Raw genomic sequence first — 16095 nt, forward strand, 5'->3', positions numbered from 1 at the left:
CCATGACCCATGTCAACACCGGCCACCAACAAAAGAAAAGCAGCAAATTACATATAATTTCTTCTCTAAAGTTATCCCATTTGAAATTACCTGGAAAACTAAACCTACCATATAATCTTCAAGAAAACATTCAAAGGCATTTATTTAAGAGACTTTAACTTGAAATTACCAATACGTTTTGTTTTGTTTTAACTACGTACGTACCATTGTAAACAATCCATATTTGTTTCAATTTATCTAAGAAGAGTCAATTGCATAGAAAATAAAAATAAAAATCTAAGAAGCCTTAATTTCAACTCATAAGAGCATAACAACTTGATATATATACAACGTACGATTTGCAAGTGGACATGCAGCTTCCCCATGCCACTAATAAAAGTCTATAAGTAATTTATTTATTTTGTTGCTAGCAATTTTCTTTTCTGAGGTTATTTTTACTAGCAATTACAGAAACCTAAAAGTAGTGTTATTTATTTGTTTACTTATTTTTGCTAGCAATTACAACATTTTTAATTTCATCGCCCTCTCGCATCCTTCTGTTCAGAGAACACGGTCCCTGCACTACTACATACATGTAAACACGTCGATACGCCTTCACTACTACATGTAAACACGTTGTCACTGTCACCTTTCGCACTCTCCTGCATTTGTAATGCCAGCTCAAGGCCCCACGCTACCTCGTTCATGGATGGCCGTTTGATTCCATCATCAAGCAAACAATACACCGTCATCTCACCAAATTTATTTAGACACTCCGGCGTGATCTCACCCTTCAAAAACGGATCAACAATCTGATCAAGCATTTTGTTGCGATAGTTCTCCGGGACCCACTGTGCCAGGCTCACTTGGTTCTTCTCAACTGTACGAAGCAACGGTGGTCTTGCGCACACAATACTTCACACAACACTACACCGAAAGAGTACACGTCTGACTTTTCAGTTAGCTGTTGAAGCTGATAATATTTCGGGGCCATATACCCGATGCTACCTTTGACCACTGTGCTTTCGTGAGTCTTGGACAAGCTGTTCGGCCTGATTTTAGACAGACCAAAATCTGAAACCTTGGCCATCCATTTTTCATCCAAAAGAATTTTCGTCGTCTTCATGTCACAGTGAATGATCATGTGCTTCACATCAGTGTGCAGGTATTGCAACCCACGGGTCGCACCGATGCAAACCTCGAGCCGTTGCTTCCACGATAGAGGAGGATTATCGGTGTCATATAGATGATCACATAGGCTCCCACGGGACATGTAATCGTATACAAGTATCATCTTGCGGTCATCATTGCAATAACCAATCAAAGACACAAGATGGCGGTGTCGTAGCTGGGAGAGCATCGCAACCTCGGTGTTGAACTCGTGAGCCCCTTGTTGTGACCTAGATTTCAGCCATTTGATTGCAACTGGGGTGGTCCCCTCATCAATGTACACTTTATACACGTTGCCAAACTCTCCAGACCCTATGATTAAAGCATTATTGAAAGGGAAATGATAGAAAAACTCTCGATGCATAACATGTGCACTCCCACAAGACACATTGGGGTGGGGCCCAGTGTGTAGGCTCCACCCCAATGTGTCTTGTGGGAGTGCCCATGTTGTGCAAAGAGAGTGCAAGAATCACTCCCCTTATCGAAATCGTTCGTGGCAGCTTTGATTTCAGCAAACGAAAAGTTACGACATAATTCAGACGGTAGAGACGAGCCCTGCGTCTTTGTTGACTTGGTATTAGTGAAAGCAAATAGACCCCACCCTGAAGCTACACCGGTGGAGTCCAAGTCCTTGGTTCTCTTACTCAGCCGGAAAGTCACTAAACCAAGAATAGAGAGTAGAGTAACGCCAGAAATTGCACCACCGATGATAATGGCTATCAATGGCAACGACCTCTTTGCCCTCTCCGTTTGTTTTGTTTTGGGTGTCAGGGGTGTGGAAACTAGAACCGGGTCCGAGTTTAGGCCAGCAAGACAAACCGTCTGATCGGTTCAACTTAAATATTTCCACACCATTCAAGATGGCACTGGCGAATGAGAGAGGTGGTGACATATCAAAGTCAAGGTGTAGAGCGAGCCATAAATCTTGTTTGCCACTGTTTCCACTGGGGACCAACACAACATACTCTCTGTATACAGGAATTTCGGTACAGCCACTCCATTCAATCACATCATCTCCTACCTCTGCCGTCTGATTATTGATGAATATGTAAAAAACCCGTTGGTTCGTTTCCACTACCTCCTCCTGAGTCTCACAGAAGTGAAGCTTAAAAAGATAGATAATCCCGCCATCAACCTTGAAGATCCCCGTGAGGTTTGAATTCAAGTTAACCGTAGGATTCAGATCCATTGTACGAGAAGTTTTATACACAATGTTTGGCGTTGTGTAGGCCGGTGTGTCCGTCGTATACTCTATCATGGCTTTAGAATGGTAAGCCATCTGCCTAATCATCTGGCCAAACAAATACTACGAGTCCTGACTACAAGTCCGGAACATCCCAGTATCCTTTACACGTGAGACATCCTTGCCCCCCACGTTTAGTCTATACATAGTCTCAAGAGCAGTGGTGTCGTCGAAATAGAAGGGTCGACTGTCGTGATCTACGGTATCTACCACGGTGGTTACATAATCCCTATTGTGCATATAGAGATTATTTGGATGCCAAATAATCTCTATTCCATTAATGAAGGCGTAAGAGGTCGGAGATGGAATAAAGGTTATGTTGAGACACTGAGTGTGCAACACTGGGATTATTCATTCTTTGATAAAGGAGGTTACGGGAGGTTCTAACGAAGAGACAGTAAGGAAGGCACTGAAGTTGCTTAAGAGGGTGAAGTTATTGGCAGTGACGAAAGAGAAAGACTTGGATTGGTCGAGTTCGGAGTAGGCGGCCGGGAAGAAGTAGAGACGGACAAACTTCAGGCCAGGCGAGACGGGGAAGGAATAGGTGAACTTGTGGTGAAAGATGCATGCAGTCATGTACGGGACTTGGGTAACAGAAGGGTCGTGTTGGGAGTGGGTAGATGCAATTGATTTGGTTTCTATATTTGAGGGTGAGAACTTTGAGTTGAAATCGCCGTCCTAATTATGGCCATCGAGCGAGGTTGACTTGGAGGACGAGCCACAATCGAGGAGTAAATAGTCGGTGGCAGCATAGGGTGGCGGAGTTTCTGTGATAGCTTGGGTGAGGAGGAGATGGAGGAAGGATAGGTAGAGGGCACGCGAGTGCATGGTATCGAAGACGAATTCTCTTAGGGCTGCGTGCTATATATACATAGGAAATTATTGGCCAATTTAAGTAGGTTTGACTCTTTGGCAATTATATTATTCCCTAGTTGCTTTATTTTTTAAGAGTAACATACACCAAATTATTGAACTTTCTTAGAATCAATAAATGATTGAGTTATTCAAGTAACATCGTACAGCAAAATAACTCCAAAAGCTTTTTCTATGTCTTGCAAAGGGTGGGAGCAGTTCTGTATCTCCAAAGGCCTTTTCCCCATGTTTTTCCACGATAGCTAACAATGGGAGGGAGCAATTGACCAGGTTGCTATTCCTGGGCTGAATATTAGAAAGGTTGTGGTCCGGTGGTCTCTATATATACTGAGTGATTGGCCAAAACTAAAGCAATATCTAGAAAAGATGAAAATGAAAGGGAATAAAGGAGAACTGGAGAAGTGAAAAGCGAAACGACATGAAAGATAACAAAGTGATAAAGCAAAAGTATTATTGAGAGGACAGAAGAAAAGATGTCATCACTTGGCTTGGCCCTCGCCTACCACTTTGCTTTACGTGATTATCACGAGAGTAATAGTATGAAGGCATCAAAGACGACAAAGGTGAATTATTGTACGTCTTGGCCACCTCCCAAATAAGTTATTGGGGAAACTTCACAAAAGGTTATCAAACTAACGCGCTTTTTCAATTAAGGGTACTAATGTTGCAAAACGTTCAATTGAGTATATGAATTTATCAAAACTGTTCAATGTAGGGTATTCCGTCACCCTCCATTCTAAATCGATGACGGAACCCAAAACACGTGCATTTCACGTGATTTACTTAAGCATTTCTTCCCTTTATGCCCCTCAGAGGTCTCAAAAAAATTAACTAAAAACAAAGACCATGCCACCTTCAAAACGCCTCGTTTAAATAAAAAATCACACTCTACGTCGTCGTCGTCTTCTTCCCGCGTTTTCTCACATAGTCAGCCCAGTTAAAGATCAAGGCCATTGTGGATCTTGTTGGACATTCAACACCACTAGAGCTATTGAGGCAGCCTACTCTCAGGCATTTGGGAAGGGAATCTCTCTCTCAGAGCAGCAGCTTGTGAACTGTGCGATGGAAGGAGTGCTTAGCTGAATCAGTTGCCTGGGATTCCCTTTCGTGGTTTACTACCCTCATTGCAATGGCTGGGTATCTCAACAAATATGGTCTTTGTTTTTTTTTTTTTTTTTTTTTTTTTTTTTTTTTTTTAAAAAAAAAAAAGGTTAGTGATACTAGCCTAGCTACCACACGTATCACCAAGGCAATTCCCAAAGAACATGCAGCCTCTCAACCTGACATATATGCTGCATATCATGCACACTCAGCCAAAGACACCTATGCAATCACCACAAATTGTGATGTATAATCCAGTGCCACTAATGCTCAGATCATCACAGAAATGCTTCATCGTTGTGGACTCTGTCACTGCCTTTCAGTATGAAGTTCATGAAAACAAGATCTTAAACCACGACATTCATTGTTATATCTCTTCTTCATTCACACAAAAAGTCTTTCACTCTCTTTCATGTACAAAAAAAAAAAATTCATACCGTCATCACATCTCTCTTTAAGATGAACTCCTCTAGTACCAGCCAGCAAAAAACCAGTCTCACATTTCCTTCTCCAAATCGACAGCGTCTGTTCCCCCATCACCCCTGTCCTCATCCTCGTCTTCACCACCACTCAGCCTCTTCATCTCTGCCTCCAACTCCTCACACGTGGGCCCAACAACGGCACTCCCGGGCCAGTACGGCAACAGGCCCGTCGTCATATGCTTATGATTCTTCTTTGTTAGTATTTTGGCCTTATTCTGTATTTGGACAAAATCACTTGTGTAAAGATGCTGTAAAAACAGGGATTCCACTTTTCAGAGTGATGTCAAGTTAGAAGAAATTCAAGTTCCCTATCAGCCGTCCGGACGATGTGTCTCCCATCCGGACACCCATCTGTCTACTGTTCCATCTGTCCGGACGACGTGTCATCCTGTCCGGACTCTAGACAGACAAGCTCCATCCGTCCGGACGACGTGCTCCTTCCGTCCGGACCTCTTCACTGTATCGAGAAGCTTCTGTTCCAGCTTGCATTCGTCCGAAGGTTTCAGCAGCACGTCCGGACGCTTATTAGTTCTCGAACTATTCACTGATTCTTTCCAAGTTCCAAGAAAGGGAAGATCAATCAACCGTTCGAACGATGTGGTATCCCGTCCGGACACGGGTATCCGTAAGGTAAGAATCGCAGTTCAAAATTGACCGTCCGGACGTCTGACAGCTGTGGTCCGGACGCTGGTGCATCGTATATGGTAACTGTCGATTTGACTTCAACCGTCCGGACATTTGCCCCTCATGGTCCGGACGCACGCGCATCAAATATGGAAATTGCGTGTTGAAGTTTAGCCGTCCGGACGCTCCTGCATCATGGTCCGGACGCGCGAAGCCTGTTATGGAAATTACTTGCAGCGGACGTGCAACCGTCAGGACGATGAGCCATCCCGTCCGGACAATGTTCTTATACAGGAAAGATTTCTCGGCAGAAATTTTGAAAAATCCTGTCGCACAGTTGTCCGTCCAGACGGCCATGGTTCACCGTCCGGACGGCTCCTAGGCATATTTTGCCTGACGACCATTCTGACCCCCAGCCTATAAATAGGGGCCCCTGGGCACTTAGAGCTGCATGAATTCGGTATTGAATTCCTCAACTGCTCAGAGGCGTGATATTTCCTCTGAAGCCCTCTCCAAAGTGTGTTGTTGATGTGCTACAACTGAAGCCTATCTTAGAGGTCGGCTCTAAAGTAAGGAGTTCCATTGAAGACCCCTTCAAGTAGGTGAACCTGGTTGGGAAGAATTCGTGTTGGGTTACACGTCAGAGATCAAGGTACGACCACTGCATTAGTACATGTGAGTGTTACTGTCTTGTATCTAGCTATGTCTTCTGAATAGTGGAATTCCTGGGTTTGGCTGCCCCGGTGTGGTTTTTCTCTTAATTGAGTTTCCACTTCGTCAACAAAAATTTTGTGTCATTTATTTTCCGTTGTGCTTTAATTTTTGTTGACACTTGTTGCACACACTTTATCTTTGAAGTCAAATTTCAATTTTCATTCTTCTTGATCAAACAATGACGTTTTCTCTATTTCCAAGCCTTTCTGCACAGGCCTGTCGGGACCTTGTAGACGGCCAGGATGAGGAGGTTCATGACGCTGCACGGACAACACCAGCATACCGCAGCGCACTTCGTCGCCATCCCTCCGGCCATCTCCCCCAGCTGCCTCCTATCATTCCCCATCTCCGCCTGTGCTGGCTGCTACCTATTCGCCGACGTAGATCGCAGCAGAACCTCCAGGCTCATTCCAATTTCCAACACACGAAAAATATTATATCTTAGTCAATGAAAAGATTTTTGATAATTTGTCGAGTAATGATTGGACGGCCGACGAAACTAAAGGGAAAGAAGTGCTAGTATTTTGGCCTCATTCTGTGTTTCGACAAAATCACTTATGTGTAAAGATGCTGTAAACAGGGATTCCACTTGTCAGAGCATTTTCAGAAGACTCTGTACTGCGAAAAAGATAAAAGATTTCAGATTCCCTGTCAGCTGTCCGGACGAAGTGTTATCCCGTCCGGACGCCCATCTGTCCACTGTTCCATCCATCTTTACGATGTGTCATCCCGTCTGGACGCCAGATAGACCAGCATCATCTGTCCGGACGATGTATTCTTTTCGTCCGGACCCTACACTGTATTGAGAAGCTTCTGTCCAGCTTGCATCAGTCCAGACATCTCAGCAGCCCGTCCAGACGTCCATCAGTGATCGACTAGCTTCAGATTCTTTCCAAGTTCAGAATATGGGAAGATTGATACACTGTCCGGACAATGTGGTTTCCCGTCCAGACGTGCTCATAAATAAGGCAAGAATCGCAATTCAAATATCACCGTTTGGACGTCAGGCAGCATTGGTTTGGACGCGCGTTCATCAGTTAAGGAAATTGTCGATTCGACTTCAACCGTCCGGACGTCTGCCTCTCATGGTCCTGACGCACGCATAGCAGATATGGAAATTGCGTGTTGAAGAATTGCCGTTCGGACGTTCAACTCCCTTTGGTTCGGACGGGCGAAGCCTTATATGGAAATTACTTATAGTGGAGGTGCGACCGTCCGGACGTCAGTGTCTCACCGTCCGGACGCGGCTCTTAAACAGGAAAGATTTTTAGCGAAATTTTTGGAAAATTCTATCGCACAGTTGTTCGTCCGGACGGCGTCCGTACATATTACAGCAGTCACCCATTCTGCACCTCGGCCTATAAATTGAGGCCCCTGGGCATTGAGAACTGTAAGAATTCGGTATTGAATTCCACAAGAGCTCAGAGAAGTTCAAGATCCCTCTAAACCCGTTACAAGTGTGCTGCACTATATCTAAAGTCTATTTTAGAGGTCGAATCTAAGGTAAAGGATTCCATTGAAGACCCCTTCAGGTAGGAGACCTGGTTGGGAAGCGTTCGTGTTGGGTTACACGTCAGAGAGCAAGGTACGACCACTGTATCGGGTTAATGTGAGTGTTACTATCTTGTATCTAGCTTTGTCTTTTGAATAGTGGAATTCCTGGGTTTGGTTGGCCCGGAGTGGTTTTTCTCTTAATTGAGTTTCCACTTCGTCAACAAAAATCTGTGTGTCTTTTATTTTCCGCTGTGCTTAATTTTTGTTAACACTTGTGCACACACTTTATTTTTAGAAGTCAATTTCAATTTTCAATTGGTATCAGAGCCTGGTACACTCTGAGAAGATTAAATTCTTAAGTGTCATTTATTTTTTACTTCTATTTGCTACTATGTCTCAAACTCTTAATTCTGTTCCTACCTTCGATGGTACGAACTATGGCTTTTGGAAAACTCCGATGCGGTTCTTTTTAAAATCTATTGACTGCTAGAATATTGTTGAAACTGGTTGGACTAAACCAGAGGATACAACCCTCGAGACAGTCCCTCTGAAAAACGCCGACTTTCCAATGATAAAGCCCTCCATGCTCTATGCCAAGCACTTTCTCCTTCTGAATTCGCCAAAATTTGAAACTGCGAATCAGAGAAAGAAGCATGGGAAATCTTGGAAACAACATATGAAGGCACGAAACTTGTTAAATTTGCCAAACTTCAAATGTTGATTTCAAGATTTGAAGAAATTAAGATGTTGGAAGAAGAGACCTTTGGAGAGTTTTACTCCAAGATGAGTGACCTGAGGATCTCCATGGTGAGTCTTGGGAAACCTATCTCGGATGTAAAACTCATCCGAAAGATTCTAAGATCTTTGCCTGAGCGTTTCAGAATCAAGGTGACCACCATTGAAGAAAGCAAGGATCTTGAATAGATGAAGATTGAAGAGCTGATGGGATCTCTTCAAACATATGAGCTCTCTCTGCCCCCGGTCAAGAAGTTGAAGACCATTGCTCTAAAGGCTTCCAAGAAGAAGGTAGAAGCATCATTTGAAGATGACTTTGAGGATGAAAAGGTTGTGGCTTGGCCAAAAATTTCAGAAGACTGATGAAAGATGATCGGTTCAAGAAGAAGTTTTCTGAAAGAGTAAAGAAATCTCCCAGAGAAGCTGAACTTGAGGAAGAAGATAAGAAAGATCCCAGAGGACCCCGATGTTTTGAATGCTCAGGCTTTGGGCATATCCAGGCCGATTGCGGGAATCTTAAAAAGGGCAAGGGGAAAGCATACAATGTGACTCTTAGTGATGAGTCAGAAGAAGAAGCTCCAGAGTCTGAAAAATTTCTGGCCTTTGTAGCCCCACATGTTGAAGAAGAAAACTCGTATTATTCGGAGCATAGCGATAATGAGGAAGAGCTCAAGGAGGCCTACAAGACACTCTACATAGAGTATGAGAAGCTGAAGGAAGGCCGAAAATAGCACCTTAATGATCTGAACAGTTTGCAGACCGAGAAGAGTTCATTGCTGCTCAAAGTACAAGAACTCGAGGAAAAGCTACTAGAGACGCAGCTCCAGCTAGAAAGAGTTACCGATGAAAAGCTGACTCGTATGCTATCCATCCAGAAGAGCCCAACTGACAAGACTAGTCTCGGGTATGAAGCTCCCTCTTCTGATGCTCCCTCATCCTCAAAGATTGTGTTTGTGAAGCCTACAGTCTCAGAGCCTCCTCTCACTGCTGAAGACAAAGGGAAGGCCAAGGTCAATGATGATGTCCCAGGCACTCAGAAGCCTCATTCCATTAGAAGACCTACTATATGCCATCACTGCGGTCTAAGTGGGCATGTTCGACCCTAGTGCTTTCTCTTGAAAGCACAGAAAGCCAAAGCCAAGAAAGAAGTGCCCAGACAAGCTCATTATGGCACTAGACCTGCGGCTCAGCATCAGAATCCATGGCATTAGGCACCTCACCAAGCACCAAGGTATCAGTATCAAGCCCCTTGGCTCATCAGCGGCCTCAGCAGCGGTTTGTACCAGCCCATCACAGTGGCACCTACAAGAACAAACCCAAGCAGTTTAGAAGGCCTCAAGAGGAGCAATACTATAGTGAGCCTCCCATCTAGATGTAAAACATGATGGAGTGGATGATGGAGTCCTGCTAGCAACCACCCAATGGAAGGCAGGCTTGGGTCGAGAAGGACAGTTACCCCATGAGGGGGAACAGGAGCACCTAGAAGATTCGGGTGTTCATGCCTAGGATTCAGTTCCTAATCCTATGGCATCAAGTTTGATTGCTCATTTTACTTGACATATTGTTATATGCAATCTAGGAACCAGTTGTGTTTGCCCCCTATTTTTCTTGAGAGAACTATGCAGGTACTTTTTGGGGAAGACAGAAAAAGCAGGTCGAGCAACTGTTTTTCTGTAGTGGTATAATTGAGCGTACACAGGTTTGATCTTGCCTTTGCATATGATGTCATTTCCATATTGCTTGTTGTTTTTGTTTTTTAAAAAAAAAATGGGGAGAATTTGCCGGATATTTTTTTCTCTTGGCTTATTAGATATTGCATGTATTTTTGCCTGATATCTCAAATCTGTAAGCATTAATCTACTCTGCTTAGATATAATTGAGAGTTTATGACTATATTGGCCAAGTGTTTTTCCTGTTTATGCAAAAGTAGGATAGCTTCTTTCCTCACGCGATGAAAAAGTGCATTATCCCAGGCTCCCCTAAAGGTACATCTTTCCTTCTCTGACCTTTTGCTTTTAGAAATTTTGGATAAGAGAAGAAGTCCTTGATAAGATGACCAAATTGACCTCATGCTAGTTGAACCTAGAGCCTAAAAACTCTGGCTCTCCCTACAGTTTGCAGCACCATAAGAAACACGCAGTTAATCGTATGAAATCTATGCTTTAAAGTATATATTCACTGCTTATGTGCTACATTTGCTTTATGCCTTGCCCTCTATGTGCAAGTAAAACATTTACGTTGTCCTTCATGGTACAAGTAAATGACATAGGTGCTGCATCTCAGGGGGAGTGTATCAGATGAGGGTGGCTAGGCCCTAGCAAGTTATAAGGTTTAACTTTTGGCTAATCTGTCACTGATTTTATCTCCTGTCTAGAAAATCTAGTTGCTCTATGTCATGTCATCCAAAGCCATAACTTGTGGGAAAAGAGTCTTCACACACACACACATGCATTGAGTGAGTTGAGTTGTCTATTTGAATTTTCTATGACCAGGAAAAATATTTGTGCTAATTGAAATCTCAACTCTATTTTATATCTCTGTTTAGTTTTGAGATGCTCTCTGATTGTGTTATCCGTTGATTATACAAGCATGTTTAGACACTGACTTGAGAAAATTTGATCTCTGTAAAATTTTCCTCAGTTTTTCTGGTGTTTCACTGTGTAGCGTCCGGACGGTCTCTCTTGGCGTCCAGACGGGTGGAGTTCAGTAGTTCGAACGGTTCCCCTTTTGGAGTCCAAACGGACGGCGTTTTGTTGTCCGGCATTCTGGCAGATGGGTAATTTAATTCGTCCGGACGCGCGTAACCGTTTTACTCATTTCTGAGGCAGCGCGCGTTCGGACTTCATCAAAACAACATCCGAACGGGTACCCCACAGAGGCTATAAATAGCCCAGATCACCGCTCTCACTCCTCCATACCCCACACAATCCCTTCTTTTGACACTTTGTGAGTAATTTCATGAGTTTTTGGAGTTATCTCCAAGTGTCTTCTTGTGCATTCTCATTCCATTCCAGGTATTTTTTTCTAGTCTCTTTCTTTTTTAGTTCATTTATTTCAAACTGTTAGAGAGTTAATTTTGGACTGAGGTTGAACTTATGTGATGCATATTGGGATTATTTGTGATGATGTTTTTAGGACTAAAATTGTGATAAATTCTGTCTTTATTTTTACGAAAGTCCTTTTTACTGCTGTTATTCTGCCAAATTTTTGTTACCCTAACAAGAATATTTTTTTGTGGATTATTTTTTAAAAAAATAAAAAATAAAAAATTCTTGTTGGTTCTTTTGCAGAATCATGTCTGCCATCAGCTCCCAGCGCCGGATCCGCCAGAGTACAGAGGAAGAGCAGAGTGCTTTCCAAGCAAAAATCATGGACCGCAATGTCCTCGCTGAGCGGAACGTGGTCCGTGCCGACATCATGGTGCCTCCATTGGATAGCATTTATGAGACTATCCAGACATATCATTGGGGGTATCTCTACTCATGTGCCTGCATCGTCCTCACCAGGCTAGTCAGGCTCTTCTATGCCAACCTTGAGGTGGCCCAGGATGATGAGCGTGGGATTGTACTGCAGTCCACTGTTGACGGACACATCATCACTGTCGATCCCCAAATCATCAGTCGATTCCTTGGAGTACCAATCCTTGATATGCCTGCTAGTCCTTACAATGAGGTGGTACTTCCTCCATCTATGGACAATCTCCGAGAGTTCTTCCATGCAGTTCCACAGGGTGAGGGGCGTCCGACTAACATTAGGATTGGTGCACTAGCTCCGGCTCATCATATGTTGGCCAAAATTGTTCAGCACAATCTCTAGCCAGTTGCCAGGTGCAATGATCTGATACTGAAGAGAGCACAGTTTGTTTATGCTGTTCATTTTCGCTTGCCTTTCTGTCTTTGCAAGCATATTCTGGGAGTCGTGCTCGAGACTCGTGATGAGAGCAATACCGGTCTCCCCTTCGGCTGCCTAATCACTCAGATCATCCTTCAGTCTGGTATCAATGTTAATGGAGAGCCTAGGATGAAGATCCAGCAGCCCCTCAGCAAACAGACATTGATGAAGTCGAATGCGAGGATTCTGATGACGACATGCCTGTTGCTATGCATGTTGCTTTTCCAGACGTGGCTTCATCCTCTCATACCGTCCCGCCATCTGAGCCAGAGGCAAATTATTCTCAGATCATGGAGGCCTTAGCTGCCATTCAGGGAGGCATGACCACCATGCAGCAATCCATCTCCTCCTTGCAGCTCGAAGTGAGGTCTATCAACAAGCGGGTGGAGCAGACCCATTTGGACCTTCAGGAGTGCTTTCAAGTCCATCATCCAGACAACAGTGATGATGAGGATGCTGCAGCTCAGACTGTACACATGCCAGAGGATGTTTGACTTTCCCTCTGTTTTGATTGTCTCTTTTTGTGTTATTTTGAGACTTTTTGTTATTTTCTGTTATTTTGTTAAACACTTAAACTAAGATTACTCTGTTTACCCGGGTCCTTTTGAGACCGTTAGGGGGAGTAATTTCTATGACAACTAGTTTTTATTACTCTGTTTTACCCTTTGTCCCTTTGTGACAAAAAGGGGGAGTAATTTTTATTTCTGGACTGGGAATGTATTTTCAAACCGGTCAAGTGATTTTTTTCCCAGAATGGGCAAAGGAAGAGTTAGTTTTTTGGCCTCATTTTGTGTTTGGACAAAATCATTTATGTGTAAAGATGCTGTAAATAGGGATTCCACTTGTCAGAGCATTTTCAGAAGACTCAGCACTCCGAAAAAGATAGAAGATTTCAGATTCCTTGTCAGCCGTCCGGACAACGTGTTATCCTGTCCGGATGCCCATCTGTCCACTGTTCCATTCGTCCGAACGATGTGTCATCCCGTTCGGACGCCAGACAGACCAGCATCATCTGTCCGGAAGACGTATTTTTTCCGTCCGGACCCTACACTGTATCGAGAAGCTTCTGTCCAGCTTGCATCAGTCCGGACATCTCAGCAGCCCGTCCGGACGTCCATCAGTGATCGACCAGCATCAGATTCTTTCCAAGTTTAGAATATGGGAAGATTGATACACCGTTCGGACGATGTGGTTTCACGTCCGGACGTGCTCATAAATAAGAAAAGAATCGCAATTTAAATATCACCGTCCGGACATCAGTCAGCATTGGTCCGGACACGCGCTCATCAGTTAAGGAAATTGCCGATTTGACTTCAACCGTCCGGACGTCTGCCTCTCATGGTCTGGACGCACGCATAGCAGATATGGAAATTGTGTGTTGAAGAATTGTTGTCCGGACGTTCATCCCCCCTTGGTTCGGACGCGCGAAGCCTTATATGGAAATTACTTGCAGCAATCGTGCAACCGTCCAGACGTCAGTATCTCACCATCCGGACGCGGCTCTTGAACAGGAAAGATTTTCAGTGAAATTTTCAGAAAATCCTGTCGCACAGTTGTCCGTCCGGACGGCCCAGTTTCACCATCCGAACGTACCAGTTTCACCGTCCGGACGGCGTCCGTACATATTACAGCAGTCGCCCATTCTGCACCTCAACCTATAAATTGAGGCCCCTGGGCATTGAGAACTGTAAGAATTCGATATTGAATTCCACAAGAGCTTAGAGAAATTCAAGATCCCTCCGAAGCCGTTACAAGTGTGCTGTGCTATATCTGAAGTCTATCTTAGAGGTTGGCTCTAAGGTAAAGGATTCCATTGAAGACCCCTTCAGGTAGGAGACCTGGTTGGGAAGCGTTCGTGTTGGGTTACACGTCAGAGAGCAAGGTACGACCACTGCATCGGGTTAATGTGAGTGTTACTATCTTGTATCTAGCTTTGTCTTCTGAATAGTGGAATTCCAGGGTTTGGCTACCCCGGAGTGGTTTTTCTCTTAATTGAGTTTCCACTTCGTCAACAAAAATCTGTGTGTCTTTTATTTTTCCCTGTGCTTAATTTTTGTTGACACTTGTGCACACATTTTATTTTTAGAAGTCAATTTCAATTTTTAAGAAGGATCGGATTTTCTCCAGAGAAGAAAGACTGAGAATACGATTGTGATCGTCGGCGAATTATAGTTGGTTCTCAGTCAATGGAACCATATGTTGGTTCTACTTACTTTTAGAATTTTAGTGTCCCTGTAGGAGCTATTGTTGAAATCATGTTTTGTTAGGAAATCCTTATGGCTCTGTTCACCTCTGTTTTAGAACATGAAAACAGAGGTGAACAGAGGAGCTTCTCCTTGGAGGCCTTTTCCTTCACGTTCGTGTTTTAGAACCAAACCGGGAAAGCCATGATGAACACTGCTAATTTTAGAATTTTACTTATGTACGTATATAGTACCATGACACGTGAAGACTGAAGAGAGGAACAAAAAGTTAGGCCTGCATGCGTATTTTGCTTCAACGTGAAGATAGAAGGCCAGTGGAAGAGCTTATGAGAGGGAAGACCATGGATCATGCTGCTGGACAAAATCACTTCTATGTAATGTTGTTGTTTTCTCAGGGATGCTGATTTATCCAAAGTCTACTATTCAGCTAAGTTCTTCGAGAAGATTCTGTGAAGTTTTCAAGGATTTATTTCGGTTCCCTGTCAGCCATCCGAACGACATGGTATTCCGTCCGGACGCTCATCAGTTAGTAACATCCATCCGAACGACTAGATCTTTCCGTCCGGACGCCCATCAGTGTCTAGATGCTTCAAACAGTTCAAGGTTTCATCCGTCCAGAAGTAATGGCAAATCGTCCGGACGCTCTTCAGAGTTTGAGAAGACCCCAGTGTTTCAGCGCATCCGTCCAGACGACGTGGTTATACCGTCTGGATGCCATTCAGTGTTTGACAAGCATTAGGGTTTCTACCTCAAGACAGTTATGGAAAGACGGCTGCTACCGTCCGGACGATGTGTGATCCCGTCCGGACGATGTTCTCTATAAGGCAAGACGTGCATACAAAGTTCATGGTCCGGACGGCAGTCTTCATGGTCCGGATGAAAAGCTTCATATATGAAAATTGCGTGCACCAGTTCAACCGTCCGGACGTCAGCCTTCAAGGTCTAGACGCTCCAAGCCTAATTGTGGTAATTTCGTGCAACCAAAGTGCAACCGTCTTGACGCTAGGGCAAGACCGTCCAGACGCGGCCTTGTTTTGGAAGCTTTCAGTGCTACTTTGGAAAGACGGTTGCAGTTTACCGTCTGGACACTCGGTCAAGCCGTTTGCACTCCCTCCGGTATTTTGATCATAACTTTTTACACAAATATCAGATTGGGACGAAATTGGCGTCGTTGGAAAGCTGAAAAAAAAAATGCTTTCAACTGACTATCTGGATGGCCACTAGAAGCATCCGGACGGACCCTGTACGGATGGAAAGGTTTGCCGTCCGGACGCGCATGCCTCAGAATCCATTTTTGACTCGATTTTGGGTTTCCAAAGCCTATAAATAAAAGGCTTGAGGCATGCTTTCAACACAGAATTCGGTGGTGAATTCTCTACAGCTTAGAGATGGTGTTTAGGGAGATATTAAAGATCTGCTAGCTCTCTAGCTTTGCCAGTGTGTGATTTGATCAACTGTGAAGTCTATCTTAGGGGTTGGCCCTAAGGTAAAGGATTCCATTGAAGACCCCTTCAGGTAGGAGACCTGGTTGGGAGGCGTTCGTGTTGGGTTACACGTTAGAGTTCAAGGTATGACCGCTGTATCA

At 44.0% G+C, this 16095-nt stretch overlaps 1 pseudogene; it reads right to left on the reverse strand.

Moving 5' to 3' along the window:
- Window positions 1-515: 515 nt before the first annotated feature.
- LOC133860510 (receptor-like protein kinase FERONIA) lies at window positions 516-3220 on the reverse strand (annotated as a pseudogene).
- Window positions 3221-16095: the final 12875 nt, after the last annotated feature.

The sequence above is a fragment of the Alnus glutinosa genome, chromosome 2 (assembly GCF_958979055.1).
Source record: "Alnus glutinosa chromosome 2, dhAlnGlut1.1, whole genome shotgun sequence".
NCBI lineage: Eukaryota > Viridiplantae > Streptophyta > Magnoliopsida > Fagales > Betulaceae > Alnus > Alnus glutinosa.